General features: G+C 49.1%; 1 protein-coding gene across 1 annotated transcript in view; it reads left to right on the top strand.

The window, feature by feature from the left end:
- Positions 1–14,251, top strand: part of LOC138246960 (polycystin-2-like protein 2) — a 719,546-nt gene that overhangs the window by 587,848 nt on the left and 117,447 nt on the right. The gene's annotated exons all lie outside the window — the stretch shown is intronic.

Genomic DNA, 14,251 nt, shown 5'->3' with positions numbered 1-14,251 from the left:
GAATTTACCATCATTATGGTGCCAGCAATCATTTGCCAATAAATACTGGCACCATCATGACAGTTGCGTATGTGTGTGTTATGTGTTGTGTACCAGTACATCCCCATCTGTTTCTCACCCACTTCTGTCCCTTACATATGCATGTCACAGTAACTTAAAAAAATTACTGTGACATATATATGCCTGCAGTGGTCCCCAACATTACACAGCCAATGCGGGTTCCCTACCTTCACGTCCAGTCAATGTGGGTTCCCTACCTTTGTGAGGAGTGTGATTTCTCTGTGGTCCAGTAGCAGCAGTGATGGAGGCTGTTGTCCAGTCGAAAACGGGAGTGGAATGGGGGAAAGAAGGTGATTGTTCACCCCTTCCCAACCCGCCAACTCAGAAGTAGAGGTAGGACAGCCATTTTTTACTTAGCGGTAAGGCACATCCAAATCTGCAGTGTGGGAAGTATGACTAGGGACCTTCCAGCATCCCCTTTTCCCTCTCCCGCTTTTGACATGGGCGGTGTTTCTTGGCCGAGATGGCGGTTTGAATGTGGGCTTTCATCTGTGAGACTACCAACATCTAAATACGGCAGGCGGGTGGTCATGACTCTGGATGAGTTTTCATCGAAAAGTTAGCGGCGGGACCGTTACCGCCAAGATCTAAAGAGGTCTGTAGGAAGTTGGCTCTGTATGTACTATTTTAAAGTAAGAAATAGTGTGCACAGAGTCCAAGGGTTCCCCTTAGAGGTAAGATAGTGGCAAAAATAGATAATTCTAATGCTCTATTTTGTGGTAGTCTGGTCGAGCAGTAGGCTTATCTGAGGGTAGTGTTAAGCTTTTGTTGTACACACACAGGCAATAAATGAGGAACACACACTCAAAGACTTACTCCAGGCCAATAGGTTTTTATATAGAAAAATATATTTTCTTAGTTTATTTTAAGAACCACAGGTTCAAGATTAACAAGTCATACTTCAAATGAAAGTTATTTCACTTAGGTATTTTAGGTACTTTGAATAATCACAATAGCATGTACAGTTTTGGCAAAAATGGCAATAAGCTATTTTAAAGGTGGATAGTGCAAAAATCAACATTTCCTGGGGGAGGTAAGTAATTGTTAAGTTCACAGGTAAGTAAAACGCTTACAGGGTTCAAAGTTGGGTCCAAGGTAGCCCACCGTTGGGGGTTCAAGGCAACCCAAAAGTTACCACACCAGCAGCTCAGGGCCGGTCAGGTGCAGAGGTCAAAGAGGTGCCCAAAACACATAGGCTTCAATGGAGAACAGGGGTGCCCCGGTTCCAGTCTGCCAGCAGGTAAGTACCCGCTTCCTCGGGGGCAGACCATGGGGGTTTTGTAGGGCACCGGGGGGGACACAAGCAGGCACAGAAAGTACACCCTCAGCGGCACAGGGGCGGCCGGGTGCAGAGTGCAAACAGGTGTCGGGTTTTATATTAAAAGCAATGGGGAGACCCGGGGGTCTCTTCAACGATGCAGGCAGGCACAGGGGGGCTCCTCGGGGTAACCACCACCTGGGCTAGGCAGAGGGTCACCTGGGGGTTGCTCCTGCACTGGAGTTTGGTTCCTTCAGGTCCTGGGGGCTGCGGGTGCAGTGTTGGTTCTAGGTGTCGGGTCCCTTGTTACAGGCAGTCGCGGTCAGGGGGAGCCTATGAATTTCCTCTGCAGGCGTCGCTGTGGGGGGTCAAGGGGGGTCATCTCTGGCTACTCACTGGCTCGCAGTCGCCGGGGAGTCCTCCCTGTAGTGTTGGTTTTCTGCAGGTCGAGCCGGGGGCGTTGGGTGCAGAGTGGAAAGTCTCACGCTTCCGGCGGGAAATGTGAAGTCCATAGAGTTGCAGATTGTTGAACAGGGCCGCTGTTCATGGCAGTTTCTTGGTACTTGGTTGCAGGGCTGTCCTCTGAGGCTTCAGAGGTCGCTGGTCCCTGTTGAATGCGTTGCTGTCGCAGTTTTCTTCGAAGTTGGAAGACAGGCCGGTAGGGCTGGGGCCAAAGCAGTTTTCGTCTCTGTCTTCACTGCAGGGCTTCAGGTCAGCAGTCCTTCTTCTTGTTAAGGCTGCAGAAATCTAGTTTCCTAGGTTCTGGGGGCCCCTAAATACTGAATTTAGGGGTGTGTTTAGGTCTGGGAGGGCAGTAGCCAATGGCTACTGTCCTTGAGGGTGGCTACTCCCTCTTTGTGCCTCCTCCCTGAGGGAAGGGTGGCACATCCCTAATCCTATTGGGGAAATCCTCCATCCACAAGATGGAGGATTTCTAAAAGTAAGAGTCACCTCAGCTCAGGACACCTTAGAGGCTTTCCTGACTGGTGGGTGACTCCTCCTTGTTTTTCTAATGATCTCCTCCAGCCTTGCTGCCAAAAGTGGGGGCAGGGGCCGGAGGGGCGGGCATCTCCACTAGCTGGGATGCCCTGTGGCGCTGTAACAAAGGGGGTGAGCCTTTGAGGTTCACCGCCAGGTGTTACAGTTCCTGCAGGGGGAGGTGAGAAGCACCTCCACCAAGTACAGGCTTTGTTCCTGGCCACAGAGTAACAAAGGCACTCTCCCCATATGGCCAGCAACATGTCTGGTGTGTGGCAGGCTGGCAGAAACTACACAGCCTACACTGGAAGTCGGGTATGTTTTCAGGGGGCATCTCTAAGATGCCCTCTGGGTGTATTTTACAATAAATTGCACCCTGGCATCAGTGTGCATTTATTGTGCTGAGAAGTTTGATACCAAACTTCCCAGTTTTCAGTGTAGCCATTATGGTGTTGTGGAGTTCGTGTCTGACAGACTCCCAGACCACATACTCTTATGGCTACCCTGCACTTACAATGTCTAAGGTTTGGCTTAGAACCTGTAGGGGCATAGTGCTCATGCACGTATGCCCTCACCTGTGCTATAGTGCACCCTGCCCTAGGGCTGTAAGGCCTGCTAGAGGGATCACTTACCTATGCCACAGGCAGTGTGAGGTTGGCATGGCATTCTGAGGGGAGTGCCATGTCGACTTAGTCATTTTCTCCCCATCAGCACACATAAGCTGTGAAGCAGTGTGCATGTGCTGAGTGAGGGGTCCCTAGGGTGGCATAAGACATGCTGCAGCCCTTGGAAACCTTCCCTGGCATCAGGGCCCTTGGTACCAGGGCTACCAGTTACAAGGGACTTACCTGAGTGCCAGGGTTGTGCCAATTGTGGACAGGTACAGTTTAGGGAAAGAACACTGGTGCTGGGGTCTGGTTAGCAGGGTCCCAGCACACTTTCAAATCATAACTTAGCATCAGCAAAGGCAAAACGTCAGGGGGTAACCATGCCAAGGAGGCATTTCCTTACAAGGCCCTTAGTAGTAAAAATGTGTGGAAGGACCATGGGAGTGGCTGAAAAAAGGGACATACTACTAAATGGGAGGGTATTAAGAAAAGTAAGGCATGTAGGGAGGTTGAGGGAGGGGCATGCACCCATCCACAAAAGAGTAAGCCCATTAGTATTCACAAAGTACACTTCCAAAGAGACTGTAGCCAAAAGAGCATCCCACAACAGTATTATATTACTCTAGCTCAGAGCTGGAATACGTCCAACACCATGCACGGCCAACTACTGGTACTGCCACACCCTCCCATAGAAAATAATAGAGGTATGGACTTAAAATAAAACCCATAAGAAATAATGTTACATTAACTTACTTAAAAAGCTACAATTATGAATAACTATAATGTAATGTTAAAAAAAAAAGAAAAAAAAAATTATTTAATTAGAAAATATTTACCAACCTTGAATTTATAAATAAATGGAAGATGATTTTTGATTAAAATACAATGGAATTATTTGAACAATAAATCTGTAATCACTTTTAATAATTATTACTGCATAATACAAACAATTTTGTTTTACTTTAGGAAAAAATATATTTTTTCATTTAAACTTCAAAAAATACTTTATTTAATCTGTGATAATTAAATAAAAGGTTAATTAAAAATTAAGTTAATCGTGCTGTCACTTTTTAATTTTGTTCTATATTTAAAATTAACAGATATAATTATTTTACATTAATATTTACCATAAAGATATTTTTACCATGTTTTAATTTAAATAAACATTTATTTACTTTTCCCCATACTTTACCATCTGGAGACTCTATTGTTGGTGTGGAGATCTCTCAATGGTAAAATTAGGGAAAACTAACATACAATGAAGCCATGTTACATTAAGTAACCCCCTCATTCCATGAACTCATTCATGGTTGTGCCCGCGACCAGTTGTGTCACTTGCGCGACACTACATTCCTCCTTAAAACAAAACAGACAGTTCTATGCAAACACATACATAGCATATAACTAGAGATCCCGCAGCTTCTGGGATGGCGTTGGGTTTTCCCTCAGTCTGTATCTGGTGCGAGAAGATCGAGTGGAGGGGTGATTTGTCCGCAGATCATAAGAGCCTGCTCCTTGGCAGTCCTGTTCAGGAGCTGGTCGTGGTTCAGGGGATGGAGGTGACAGGGCTGGCGACGGAGAGTTGCTGTCATTGGACCTTGAGTCTGGACTGGATCCTTGGACATACTGATCACTCTCTGGTTGGGACATGCAGGAATGAGGGTGGAATCTTTTGAACACCGAGATGTTTCGAGTGATGGTGGCTGTCCCTCTCTGTGCAACGATAATGGAACCCTGTTGACAAATAATTGTCCAGGGCTGTCGCAGAAATGGTAGTTGGAATTTACTGCCTGGGGACTGATCCTTGAGGAGTACTAAGTCCCCAGCTCCCAGGTCAAAGGCTTGCGCACGCTGGTGGGGGCTGGCCCTTTGTTTTATGTTTTCTCTCTCCTGGTGTACTCGATGGTCATCTGGGGGGTCAGTTCACCAAAGGTGATGGTGAGGGCTGGAATCACTGACTATGGGGGTCATTCTGACCCTGTCGGCCGGCGGATTGCTGGCGGGAGCACCGCCAACAGGCTGGCGGTGTCCCGCCAGCAAGTATGACCTTGGCGCAAAAGCCACGGCCATACCGCCGGCCCCTCCATTTTCCCACCAGGTTTCCGCCAGGCGGGCATAATCCCCAGGGCAGCGGTGCAAGCACCGCTGCCCTGGGGATTATGAGTCCCCGACCGCCAGCCTGTCCATGGCGAAAAGCTGGTGGTAAGGGGACGCATGGGGCCCTTGGGGGCCCCTGCACTGCCCATGCACTTGGCATGGGCAGTGCAGGGGCCCCCAGGCGTAGCCCCGTCGCGCATTTCACTGCCCGAATTTCGGGCAGTGAAATGCGCGACGGGTGCTACTGCACCCGCTGCACATTAACATTGCCGCCGGCTCGATTACAAGCCGGCGGCAATGTTGATGTGCCATTTCCGCTGGGCCAGCGGACGGTAACGCTGTTACCGTCCGCTGGCCCAGCGGAAATGTCGGAATAGGAAGGCGTGAATACCGCCGGCAATGGCGGTATTCTGTCTCCCCTGGCCTCAGCGGTCTTGAAAAAAGACCGCGAGGTCGGAATGACCACCTATGTGTCCTATGCAAAGGTGCCCTGGTGCTCGTTCAGTGGTAGAGTACAGGGTTTGATGGTAGTCCCTCAAAAATGAGTATATTACCAGTTCAGGAGATTGGTGGCGAGTAGAGGCTATGCGGATGACCTCATTCAGTGTTCACCTGGACCGATCTTTCTGAGTCAAACGCCTGCCGCTTTGAAGTAAGATGACAGTTCATGACTCTGAAAGGGGGGTCTGTTGTCTGTTTTCAACACAGATATTAGACCGTGGGTGGTCATGATCTTCTCAATTTTAGGTATCACTTCCTTAGCTGTCAAAGAGGAATTAACCTCCACCTCTGGGTATTATGAGTTGTCATCAATCACCACTAGGGTGGGCCTTCCATCAGGGAGACTCCTGAAGTCCAGACTGGCAGAAACCCATGGCTACCGGGGTCCCACTTCAGTTCGTACCGGAGTAGGTCAACTGGGGTCTCCGGCGACTTGGCACCACTGACACGAGCAGACTAGGGCTTCCAGTTTGTCATCCATCAAAGGGAACCAGACCTTGGTCCTCAACCAACTCTTTGTTTTTAACATCCCTTGGTGCCCAGTGTGGACTAACTCGATCACTTGGTCAGTGAGGGATGACAGAATAACTATCCAATGCCCCCTTAGCAAACACCCCTCTTAGTCAATAGACGGTTCTTGACAAACGTGATACAAGCTTTACATGATGTGTTTGGCCTCAGTGGTTAGTTGTGGCCACTGCTTGTTTACCCTGTGCCACTGATTAGTCCGTGTAGCATTCAGGGCCTTTTGGAGGCAGTTATCTTGGGCAGTTTCTTGGATTATAGTTTCAGTGGACAGGGGTAGCAGTCGCGATCGGTCAGCTATGTAGCGTACAAACTCCCCCACCTCCTGGGCCTCATTCTCTTCCTTAATTGTGGCCGCTCTAGGGTATCGAGATAGATAGTCGGCTGGGTTGTTCAATCCAGGCCGATATTCTAGGCAACAGTTGTAGTCTTGTTTTTGGAGTAATCACTGCTCTATTCTTGGGAGTCGTATGGTGGCGGTCCCATTGAACAACGGGATTAGTGGCTTGTGATCAGTGGTCACTGCAAAAGGATAGCCATACACGTACAGGTGAAAATGTCTACAGCCCCAATGTACCGCAGTGGCCTCCTTCTCAATTTGCGAGTACCGCTGCTCTGTGTCCGTCAGAGACCTACTGGCAAAAGCAATTGGAGACCACTTGTCGTTGCCTTGTCTTTGTAGTAGTACTGCACCCAACCCCTTTGGGCCGGCGTCCACAGCAATGGTGGTCTCATAGCTTGGGTCAAAATACCGGAGAGTGGTGTCCGAAGAGAGGGCAGCCTTGGTGGCATCGAAAGCGGCCTGTTGGGTTGGACCCCACAACCAGGGTTCGGAGACCTTGCTTAGATCTCTGAGGGGTTGAGTCAGCGTCGAGAGGCCCTTGATGAAGGGTCCACAATAGTTGACCATCCCCAGAAAACTACAGACTTCAGTCACTGTGGTGTGGGGTCGTGCCTCCTTGATGTCTCGCACCTTGTCTGCATCGGGGGGTATACCTGCAGCAGAGAACAAATACCCGAAGAATTGCAGCTTGTGCCTTAGGAACGCGTTTTCTACGATGGAGTATTAGGCCAGAGTCCGTGATCCATTGCAGCATGCCTCTCAACCTGAGATGATGCTCAGGTATGGTTTTGGCATATACAAAAATGTCATCACTGATGTTGATAACACCAGGAAGTCCAAACAGAAGTCATTGGATCTCATTCTGGAATACCTCTGCCACGCTGGATATGCCAAAATTAAGTCGCCATTACTGTCGGAGGCCCACATGCGTAGAAAAAGTCGTGATGTACCGGGACTCTTCGGCGAGGACTAGTTGGTGATATCCTGATCACAGTTCTAGTTTAGAGAACCAGCAGGCCCCACTTAGATCACCAATCAGATCATCAATGGTGGGGGTCAGATGCCTCTCCCTCCCTATCACAACATTTGGCAAGCACATATCTGCAAACATTCGCTCTTCGCCCGGATGTTTAGGCTTCCGGGCCACCACAATCGGAGATACCCAGGGTGTTGGTCCATTCACATTTTCAATGATCCCCGCTTTTTCAAGCTTCTCTAGTTCTTTCTCCACTTGAGAGCTGAAGTCGTTTATGTTGTGCTTGAACGGCATACCTTCGCGAAATGGTTGACTTTGCCACATCCTGCGCATTGTTTACCTCTGGCTGGGCAATAGGTCGGTGGGTAGGCACTCCACAGTACGAGGTCTCCCCAACCCGGTTGTTTTAAGAAGGATGATTTATGCAAGGGCCACCATTGAGACCCTGTATCTATTGAATGCACAAAGAAATTCTCTTTTTTTCTGAGAAAAATTAACTTTTCTGAACCCATTTCCTAGTTTAATCTCTACAAGTATATTTAACAAGCTCATAAATTGTTGTCCCAATTCAATCTATATAGAGTGTCTATCTGAGTCCTAGGAACGTGCTTCCCAGGGGGCCCTTTCTCTACTTGGGGAAGGTAAGCCCATCTTCACTTACTTATCACTCGTTTAACTGTTTGATCACCTTTAACCACTATTGGGTATTTATGGTGTACTGTTTGCTTTATATGTTTTGTTTTCTAGGGTGACCTGATGTAACCAGTGTACTTTAATGTAAGTTACCGGTCTCTCTACCCTAATAGAGGTGGTTCTTTTTTGGCTTATGAAGAGGTAAAAAGTTTTTGTTGGTCCTGATGAAGCGTCAATGGATCCGGATGGACCGATAGACGCGAAACATGTTGACCTGTTCGTAAAGGTACCCATAATTTTTTTTTGTTGGGAATCCTTAGAGATTGTATCTTGTGAAAGTCTTAGGAGCATGATACTCTACACACGACTTTCATTGTTTGTTTTTAATCTTGGTCTTCATCTTTATTACACTGATTAAAATTCTGATGGTTTCTATTAAAGATGAATAACCAATTTTAACCAGTTTTTTGACCTCTCTTTTGCACTGGTGCTTGAATTGAAGCATCTTGGACTGTACAGTAAAGTTTACCAGTCACAACAACATGGTCTAGAGCCCCCCTGGTGCGGTGTCCACCAGGTATTGCAGCACCAGCCTGGTGTGGAGCACTTCCCAATGATGATAGTAGTCATCCATTGTGATGCTTGAGGGCTCTCGCTCCTGAGACCAGTGGTCCCTTAGATTTTATTGGAACTGTGTACTTTATATATTTGATTATAGTTTGGGAGAACGTACACTGGACCACATAACCTCCCGGTCCCTCCCCCCTTTTTCTGAGACTCCACAGTACCCGCATGTTCGAGATGGTTAATGCACAGTCTTGGATTTTGGCTTGGAGGGTGCCCACATGATGGTGTTGACCATTTATTCTTTGATGGGTCTTTGTAGGGCAGCTTCCATATGGGATGCCCTGGCTTTGGACAATTCTTTCATTCCCCTCATTGTCAGGATGTCGGCTATGGAACTTCCCAATTTTTTTGGATTATTTTGTGCAACTTTACTGAGGTGCATCCCTGAATAATTTGCCCCTAATCTCTTCAGTCTCGGCAAACCCACATGTTATGGCTAGTTCCTTGAGTCTCATATGGAATGAGTCAATGGACTCCTCAGACCTGGCTGAATACAAAGCCTTTGTAGCTTATTTTTGCCATTGGCTCAAAATGTTGGTTGAGAGCGGCATTCAAGGGTGAGGTGGATTTTAGGGGTGGCTTCTGCAAGAATTTAGGAAAACCGATATATTTATTTTCCCCCAAGGTGTATTAGCATAGCTCACCCCCTATGAGGAACGGCTCGAAGGGCGGGATGGTGTTCATAATGGAGTTATTGTTTGTGTGTCTTTCGTGGTATTATTAACGTTTCCTTTTCTCCTTTTATTATTTTTTTATTTTGTGAAAATGAAACTTGTGTAATCTGCTGTTTCAGTAGTGAAATCAAATGGACCTCACCGGCTCTCGTTGGAGCGGGCGTAGCAGGTGATGCTGGAGTCTGGCAGCGAGCCGAAGCACAGGTGCGTGGGAGATACACCGTCACGCTGCACTGTGAATGATAATGTGGGGCTACGGAGGTCAGTGGGGAAGCCGCTCAGGGTGCCATGCCCACAACCCACTACCTGTGGCATGGGTAGGTCACCCCTCTAGCAGGCCTTACAGCCCAAGGCAGGGTGCCCTATACGACAGGTGAGGGCATAGCTGCATGAGCACTTTGCCCCTACAGTGTCTAAGTCCATTCTTAGACATTGTAAGTGCAAGGTAGCCATATTAAGTATATGGTCTGGGAGTTTTTCAAAACGAACTCCACAGCTCCATAATGGTTACACTGAAGACTGGGAAGTTTGGTATCAGACTTCTCAGAATAATAAACCCACACTGATGCCAGTGCTGGATTTATAAACAATGCACACAGAGGACATCTTAGAGATGCCCCCTGTATTTTACCCAATCGTTCAGTGCAGGACTGACTGGTCTGTGCCAGCCTGCCACTGAGACGAGATTCTGCCCCCCTGGGGTGAGATCCTTTATGCTCTCTGAGGCCAGAAACAAAGCCTGCACTGGGTGGAGGTGCATAACACCTCCCCCTGCAGGAAATGTAACACCTCGCAGTGAGCCTAAAAGGCTCAGGCTTCGTGTTACAATGCCCCAGGGCACTCCAGCTAGTGGAGATGCCCACCTCCTGGACACTGCTCCCACTTTTGGCAGCAAGTCAAGAGGAGATAATGAGAAAAACAAGGAGGAGTCACCTACCAGTCAGGACAACCCCTAAATTGCCTGAGCTGAGGTGGTCCCTTCCTTAAGAAACCTCCATCTTGGTTTTGGAGGATTCCTCCAATAGGAATAGGGTGTGCCCCCCCTCCCGTCAGGGAGGAGACACAAAGAGGGTGTAGCCACCCTCCAGGAGAGTAGCCATTGGCTACTGCCCCCAGACCTAAACACACCCCTAAAATGAGTACTTAGGGGTGACCCTGAACCCAGGAAATCAGATTCCTGCACCCTGAAGAAATAAGAAGGACTGCTGATCTGAAAGCCCTGCAGATACGACAGAGACACCAACTGACTTGGCCCCAGCCCTACCGGCCTGTCTCCAGACTCAAAGAACCTGCACAGCGACGCATCCAGCGGGACCAGATACCTCTGAGGACTCAGAGGACTGCCCTGCACCTAAAGGACCAATAAACTCCTGAGTACGGTGGCACTGTTCAGAAACTGCAAAAACTTTGTGTAAGGAAATGCCTCCTTGACATGGTTACCCCCTGACTTTTTGCCTTTGCTGATGCTAAGTTTTGATTGAAAGTGTGCTGGGACCCTGCCAACCAGGCCCCGGCACCAGTGTTCTTTCCCTAAACTGTACCTTTGCTTCCACAATTAGCACACCCCTGGCACTCAGATAAGTCCATTGTAACTGGTACCCCTGGTACCAAGGGCCCTGATGCCAGGGAAGGTCTCTAAGGGCTGCATTATGTTTTATGCCACCCTGGGGACTCCTCACTCAGAACATACACACTGCCTCACAGCTTCTGTGTGCTGTGGGGAGAAGATTACTAAGTCGACATGGCACTCCCCTCAGAGTGCCATGCCAACCTCACACTGCCTGTGGCATAGGTAAGTCACCCCTCTAGTAGGCCTTACAGCCCTAAGGCTGGGTGCACTATACCACAGATGAAGGAATATGTGCATGAGCACTATGCCCCTACAGTGTCTAAGTAAAACCTTAGACATTGTAAGTGAAGGGTAGCCATAAGAGTATATGGTCTGGGAGTTTGTCAAACACGAACTCCACAGTTCCATAATGGCTACACTGAAATCTGGGAAGTTTGGTATCAAACTTCTCAGCACAATAAATGCACAATGATGCCAGGGTGCAATTTATTTTAACATGCACCCAAAGGGCATCTTAGAGATGCCCCCTGAATACCAATCCGACTACTAGTGTTAGGCTGACCAGTTCCTGCCAGCCTGCCACAAACCAGACGAGTTGCTGGCCATGTGGGGAGAGTGCCTTTGTCACTCTGTGGCCAAGAACAAAGCCTGTACTGGGTGGAGGTGCTTCTCACCTCCCCCTGCAGGAACTGTAACACCTGGTGGTGAGCTTCAAAGGCTCACCCCTTTTGTTACAGCGCCACGGGGCATCCCAGCTAGTGGAGACGCCCGCCCCTCCGGCCACTGCCCCCACTTTTGGCGACAAGGCTGGAGGAGATAGTGAGAAAAACAAGGAGGAGTCACCCACCAGTCAGGACAGACTCTAAGGTGTCCTGAGCTGAGGTGACCCCTTCCTTTAGAAATCCTCCATCTTAAGTTTGGAGGATTCCCCCAATGGGATTAGGGATCTGCCCCCCTCCCCTCAGGGAGGAGGCACAAAGAGGGTAGCCACCCTCCAGGACAGTAGCCATTGGCTACTGCCCTCCCAGGCCTAAACACACCCCTAAATTTAGTATTTAGGGGTACCCCAGAATCCAGGAAATTAGATTCCTGCAACCTGAACTACAAAGAAGGACTGATGACCTACAAGCCTGCAGAGACAACGGATGGCAACAACTGCTTTGGCCTCAGCCCTACTGGCCTTTTTCCAGAGTCGAAAACCTGCAACAAGGGACACATCCAACAGAGACCAGCAACCTCTGAAGCCTCAGAGGCTTGCCCTGACCCCCAGGACCAAGCAACTCCAGTGAGCAGCGGCTCTGCTCAAAAACAGCTACATCTTTGCAACAAAGAAGCAACTTCCAAAGAACTCACTCTTCCCGCCGGAAGCGTGAGACTTCACACTCTGCACCTGACACCCCAGGCTCGAGATCCAGAGAACCAACACCACAGGGAGGTCTCCCCAGTGACTACGACCCCGGTAGTAGCCCGAGACGACCCCTCTGTGCCCCCACAGTGAACCCTGCAGAGAGAATTCAGACGATGCCCCTGACCGCGACTGCCTGTAACAAGGGGCCCGACGCCTGGACCAAGCACTGCACACGCAGACCCCTGGACCTGAAGGAACCGAACTTCGGTGCAGGAGTGACCCCCAGGTGACCCTCTGCCTAGAAGGCCCCTGTTACGTGGGTCGGTGACAGAAGGACTCAGAGACTCCGATAAGGTGATAAGGTGTTTATTTACAAGTTATTATTATTATTGTGGTGACAGTTTCTTGGTGTTCTCTCCGGCCAATTTCTCTTTGTTTTTTTTTTCTTTCTCCTGCTTGACTGGCGACGGTCCTGGTAGGTGTCTCCCGTGGGCCGGAAAAGAAGAAAAGGGAAGGTAAGTCGGGGTGATTTTGCTCTATGGGACTTGTTTTAGAATTTAGAATGAGACAAAAAAGAGAGAGAGAGAGAGAGAGAGAGAGAGTGAGAGAGAGTGCTTGTGTGGGAAATAAAGAATGGCAGACTGTGAGATGATCACCCTCAGTGCACCCTTGGTTTTATTGAGACGTCAGTTCTGTTTATATTTGTCCGCCATAGTACTAAAGTGAAGTGTTTCCTCGTGCCTTGCTTTCCAGCCCATTCTCCTTTTCTTCTCCCCTTAATTCCCTTCCTCCCCTCCCTCCTCTCAGTCCTCTATCCCCCCTCCCCTCCCTGTCCCGACTCAAGTAAGAAAATTGTCTGTCCCTCAGAAGGGACCGTACCTTAGAGAGCCACGCCCCTCCTGGGACGTGGCGGCGTTTTGGCGTCTCTACACTCGCTTCTGGACTGCTCCGTTCTCCCGTGTCCCTAGCGGGGTCGGGATCCTCTGGGCTTCCTTTCGGCAACTGTGGTGAGTTTTCCACCTCGTCTCGCTCCCGACGGCAGGCTTCTCTCTCCGCGTCCTCCTCTCGCGTCGTCCGTCCTCCTTTTTCTTGTCCTTCCAAAACCCGGAAATCCGGGTTTGCGTTGCTGACGCCGGCTCCCCGGTCGTCAAGGCAACTAGAGACGCTGTTCGCGCGGCCGCGCGAACCGCTCTTTTCCGACGGGGAGTCCGCGTCGTAATCTACCTGGCTACAGCCCCCCTGTGCCTGCATGCACCGCTAGAGGGACATCCGGGTCCCTCCATTGAATCCTACCTAAAACCCAACGCCTGCTTTGCACACTGAACCCGGCCGCCCCGGTGCCACGGAGGGTGTGTTTTGTGTGCCTACTTGTGTCCCCCCCAGTGCTCTACAAAAACCCCCTGGTCTGTCCCCCCAGGACGCGGGTACTTACCTGCTGGCAGACTGGAACCGGAGCACCTCTGTTCTCCATAGGCGCCTATGTGTTTTGGGCACCTCTTTGACTTCTGTACCTGACCTGCCCTGAGCTGCTGGTGTGGTAACTTTGGGGTTGCCTTGAACCCCCAACAGTGGGCTGCCTATAACCAGGAACTGAGACTTGTAAGTGTCTTATTTACCTCACAATCTAACCTTTACTTACCTCCCCCAGGAACAGTTGATTTTTGCACTGTGTCCACTTTTAAAATAGCTTACTGCCATTTTAACAAAGACTCTATATGATATTGCTTTAATTCAAAGTTCCTAACTTACCTGTGTGGAGTACCTTGCATTTTATGTATTTACTTCAAATCTTGAACCTGTGGTTCTTAAAATAAACTAAGAAAATATATTTTTCTATATAAAAACCTATTGGCCTGCAGTTAAGTCTTTGAGTGTATGTTCCTCATTTATTGCCTGTGTGTGTACAACAAATGCTTAACACTACCCTCTGATAAGCCTGCTGCTCGACCACACTACCACAAAATAGAGCATTAGAATTATCTAATTTTGCCACTATCAACCTCTAAGGGGAACCCTGGGACTCTGTGCACACTATCCCTCACTTTGAGATAGT

Source organism: Pleurodeles waltl, chromosome 7, assembly GCF_031143425.1.
Source record: "Pleurodeles waltl isolate 20211129_DDA chromosome 7, aPleWal1.hap1.20221129, whole genome shotgun sequence".
Lineage (NCBI taxonomy): Eukaryota > Metazoa > Chordata > Amphibia > Caudata > Salamandridae > Pleurodeles > Pleurodeles waltl.
Note: the sequence above shows the minus strand (reverse complement) of the source record. Positions and strands in the feature narration are given on the sequence as shown.